Source organism: Mastomys coucha, unplaced genomic scaffold (genome assembly GCF_008632895.1).
Source record: "Mastomys coucha isolate ucsf_1 unplaced genomic scaffold, UCSF_Mcou_1 pScaffold18, whole genome shotgun sequence".
NCBI classification, from domain to species: domain Eukaryota; kingdom Metazoa; phylum Chordata; class Mammalia; order Rodentia; family Muridae; genus Mastomys; species Mastomys coucha.
In genome coordinates, this window is record NW_022196900.1 from 77,805,213 (window position 1) to 77,810,096 (window position 4,884).

General features: G+C 44.5%; 1 long non-coding RNA gene across 1 annotated transcript in view; it reads right to left on the minus strand.

Annotated features, from left to right (window-relative positions):
* Positions 1 to 3,914: 3,914 nt before the first annotated feature.
* Positions 3,915 to 4,884, minus strand: part of LOC116095546 — a 13,256-nt gene continuing 12,286 nt past the window's right edge. The window contains exon 3 of the long non-coding RNA XR_004120626.1: positions 3,915 to 4,286. This is a non-coding gene — a long non-coding RNA (uncharacterized LOC116095546). The remainder of the gene's footprint in view (positions 4,287 to 4,884) is intronic.

Consider the following 4,884-nt stretch of genomic DNA (forward strand, 5'->3'; position numbering starts at 1 on the left):
CCCCCCCCCCCCCGCTGCAACATTTTCTGTCCTTCTAGCCATGTCCTAGGGCCCATCTATCATCTGGTCACTCTGTGTGAGTGACTTCATCTCTCTGGGTCTCCGAGTCCCTTATGTAGTTGCGGAAACAATCCCACCCAGCCCATTCTTTCATCAGGACTGACTGAGGTCACCAACCAGGTAGGCTGCTACCACAGGAGGCCCTGCACAGAGCCTGTCTGCAGCTAATCAAAGATCACTCCTCTCTTCCCTGTAGAGTGAGGGGCCCAGCTGCCTTCCCTTTCCTGGCACACTTTCGTCTCTGGCTCACCCACCTCTGCACCGGGGACTTGGAGTCAGGATGACCTTCCCTTACCGCTCCCAGTCCAGCACAGGGAGGCAGATGGTGCAGTGAGAAGAGCACAGACTTTGAGAACAGCAGCTGTGGGTGCAGATCACGCCCTAACAGCCTTCATCTTTGGGAGCATCTATGGTAAAAAAAAAACCTAACCTGGGCCAGACTGTGTGTCAATATTTAATGTACCGTTTGCGCAGTGAATCCAGGGAGAACATTACTATTTCACCCAGGAGAAGAGGACATGGACTCAGAGCAGTCAGCCTAGGAAGGCTCTAGAGTCAGCTAAGGTGGGCGGAACCACATTTCCCAGAATCCCTCTCATTTAGTCTCAGGTTAGAGTCTCTGAATGGTTCTGCTTCTCTCATCCAACCTTGACTGACACGCACGGCTGCGGTTCCACACTGAGTTAATGATGGAGCTAGGATTCAAGTGGGCTGCCCTCTGTCAAGCCTAGATCCTTAACTGGTCTGCTCTCGTAACAACAGTAGTGTAGTTATTACGTACCACTTACGTGGTACCTCTGCACTTTCCTCCACCTCTGATATCACCACCCCAGCTGTTACAGGTGAGAAAACCGAGACGAGAGACGGTTACACAGCCAGTATGTAGGGAATCAGAGAGTAAACTCCAGACTGTTGACCCCACAGCCCATCTTAGCTGGTACATTCTCTCCACTCTACTGTATGCAACTTAATCTCGAAATTGCAGTTTTCTCTACCCATAAAGTAAGACCACCCTACCGAAAATACAGGATCATTGGGATAATTCATTGTGAATATGTAGTTACAGGGCTTCTGGGAATATAAAACAGGGTGCCAATTTGCTCTCTGTCCTACAACCACTGAAAAGTTTCCAGACATTGAACAGCAGGCAGTACAAAGCAACAGTCCCTGAGAGAGGAGAAACTAATGAGCTGAGTCCTAGGACTGCCAGCTTCCACCTGGGGAGGGTTTCCTTGCTCTGCTCAAGGAGAGGGGACTGCAGCTCCCTCTGAGTTGAGGAGACAGAACCAGGAGCCTGAGCAGCCAACACAGCTGGAGTACACAGGGCAGAGGCCTGGAGAGAAGAGAGCTGGAGTGGGGAGGGAGCTTCAAAGACCCTCGGGGCTCCCCGCAGGCCTGAACATGGGCAGAACTGGTACGTGAGTGGACTACTCAAGTACAAGGAAGGATTACCCCAAAGGAGTCAAGGAAATCACCTCCAAAGTTCACACAGACCTGGTACCTTTTACACGCCTAGCAAACCCTCTCGGCTCCCAGCACTTTAAGTAGGTTTCTTAGGGCAGTGCTTCTGTACTGGAGGGAAAGGAGTGGTTCTGCCTGAGAGGGCAGCAAAGCAGGCCTCAGAAGAACACTCTTTTCAAGTGACTTCACTGCATCCCAGAACAAAGCTCAAGAATATTTATCAGAATGCTAAAACGATCAGCTCATACCAAGGTGAAATTCACAGTGGCTCGCAGCCAGCCAGCAACCACCAGGCCTGCAAAGATACAGGACAATCCGACCTACGTGAGGATATAAGGAACCACTAGACATGCCCCCCCCCCCCGAGGAGCACAGAAGATGTTTACACAAGACATTAAACAATTAAGCTAACTATAGTCCATAGGTTGTGGAAGTCAGAGCAATGAGCAATGATTGATCATGCTAAGGAGAAAGAGAAAAAAAAACTGATAACACAAAACCAATTTCTGGATGTGGGGGGTGGGAAGATAGTGTTTGGGATGGAAGGAACATTCTGCATGCAATTGGAAACATGAAAGAAATAAGTAGTCATTTAAAGACGTAGCAATAGGCAAGAACAATAAAGAGATGCTCAGCAGGTAAAGGCACTGGACGTCTGAGTTCAAATCCCCAGAACCCACATATAGTGGAAGAAGAGAACTGAGTCCCCAAAGTTGTCCTCTGACCTCCATGTGTACACATGGCATACACTAGTAATAAACAAGTTAAAAATAAATAATGATATAACAGTGGCCAGTGGTGTCACACACAGGGCAGAGGCAGAGGCAGAGGCAGAGGCAGGCAGATCTCTAAATTTGAGATCTCTGAGTTTGAGGCCAGCCTGGTCTACAGAGCAAGTTCCAGAACAGTAAGGGCTACTTAGAGAAACCCTGTCTCAAAAAAGCAAACAGACAGGCAGACAGACAAAAAAAGGAGTAGCAATTAAAACTATCCAAAATGAAAGACAAGGATAAAAAAATATTTTAAAAAATTTGTTAATGACCTATAGGACAGTCTAGCAGCTAATGTATGTGTAATTAAAATTCCTAAGACTTTGGGTGGGGGAGAAGGACATAGGATGGGACAGGATGGTACAGGGGAACTGAAGAGATGGCTCAGTGGTTAAGAGCACGGGCTTCTCTACAAGAGGACCCTGGTTCAATTCCTAGCACCCACATAAGGGGTCACAACTGTAACTCCAGTCTCAGGAGTTCTGGCGCCCTCCTCTGGCCTCTGTGAGCACTGCAGGCATATGGTGCAGACATGCCTGCAGGCAACCCCCACCCACACACAAAAGTAAATAATTAGGGTTTTATTCTTTTTTAAAAGAGGGAGTATAGAGATATTTGAAGGAATAACAACAACAACAAAAAACCTTCCCACGTTTGGAAAGATAACCATACATTCCAATATTTTAGTGGCCAGCAAGCACAAGCACAATCAAGCATACAGCTTCATTAAAGCACACAGTGATACAATTGTTTAAAACCAGTAATGAAGAGGAAATCTAAAAGGTGTGGAGGAGAGAGGATCATATGTTACAAAAGAACGGAGTGACCGCAGATTCCTTGTTGGACATACTTTAGGGCAGAAGACAGTGGAGCATCTTTATAGCACAAAGGGAGAATAAAGACAGAGCAGAGATCTGTCAATCAATAATTCTATACATGGAAAGACATATATACATATATGAAAGTTGAAGTGAAATACAGAAATACAGACTTTTGGAAGATATAAAAAAATGCTAGAAGAACTGATCACAAATGGACATGATCTACAAGAAGGTTGGAGTCCTTGAGACGGAAAGATCGTCCCCCAATGGAGCCTAGGTCTGCAGGAAGGAGTGAAGGCGTCTGAGAAGACAGCTACAGGGGAAAGTACCACACACCCCTTTTTGTGTAATTAAACATGCTGTGTGGGTAAGAAGATGGCTCAGCGGATGAAACACTGGCTGTGCAAACTTGAAGACTGGACCTCAGTTTCCCAAACCCACTTAAAAAGCCAGGCAGGGGTGGTGGACCACTCACCCATAATCCCAGAACATGGAGGCAGAGACAAGAACTCCTTGAGCAAGCAGACTAGCCAGAGCCCCCATCTCCAGGATCAGCAAGAGAGCCTGCCTCAACATAGAAGGCAGGTAACAACTAAGGAAGACACCCAACATGCACTTTGGACCTCCCCATGAGCATGCACATATATGCATGTCCACACATGCGAACATGCATACATGCATTCATGGACAACACACACATACGTACACATGCTGATGAAGATAACTTATTGGATAAAGTAAAACATACTTTGGTTTATGATATATAGAACATAAAATACATCACTAACATAAAGGCTGACAAAGAGTTAATGAAAATTCCCCTTGAGATGGTTCTGTGTGTGTGTGTGTGTGTGTGTGTGTGTGTGTGTGTGTATGTGAACGCACGTGCACGTGTGTGTGAGTGTGGCTGCAAGTGAGAGGTCAATGTTTATTACATTCCTCAATTACTTTCTGCCTTATTTTTAAGACGTCCCTCCCTGAAGCAGGAACTCACTAGCAAGCCTCAGAGATCCTCCTGTTTCTACCTCCCCAGTGCTGGGATTCCAGGTGTGTGCTGCTACACTCAGCTTTTTCCATGGTGTGCTGGGAATCCAAATTCAGGTCTTCATGCTTTCATGGCGAGACTTTACCAAGCAAGCCTTCTCCAGCCCCTGGCAGGTACTGGAAGGTGCTCCTGGATAAATAATATAATAATAAAAAATTGTATATTATCATCTCAAAAATCACTTAAGCCAATAAAAGAGATAAAATATAAAACTATTCAAGTCAAAGAAGGTAGGGAAAGAGAAAAAGGAGCCACTATGCAGGGTAAATAAAAACAAAGAACAAGAAGACAAATTTGAAGCTCATTCATATTAATGACTACATTAGATGTAAATGGTCTAAACACCACAGTTAAAAAGTCAAGATGCCAATTTGATTATAAAGAGCAATATCTAGCCCCAGATTGCGTGCAAATATAATGATATAAATTGATTAAAAGTAAAGCAAACAAAACATACCATTCTTAAAATAATCAGCCCAAAACTGAAATAGCTACATTAATATAAGACAAAATGATTTCAAGTAAGCAATATTATTAGAAGCAGAGTTGTTTCATAATGATAAAGGGATCAATTCATCAAGGAGAGATAATAATCTCAAGCATTTATATCCCTAGTAGTAGAGCATTAAAATACATTAAAGAAAAACTGATAGACCTACAATGATAAATGGATACACTTCCAATTATAGTTGGAAATATTTCAATATCCATCTCCCAGTGACTGGCA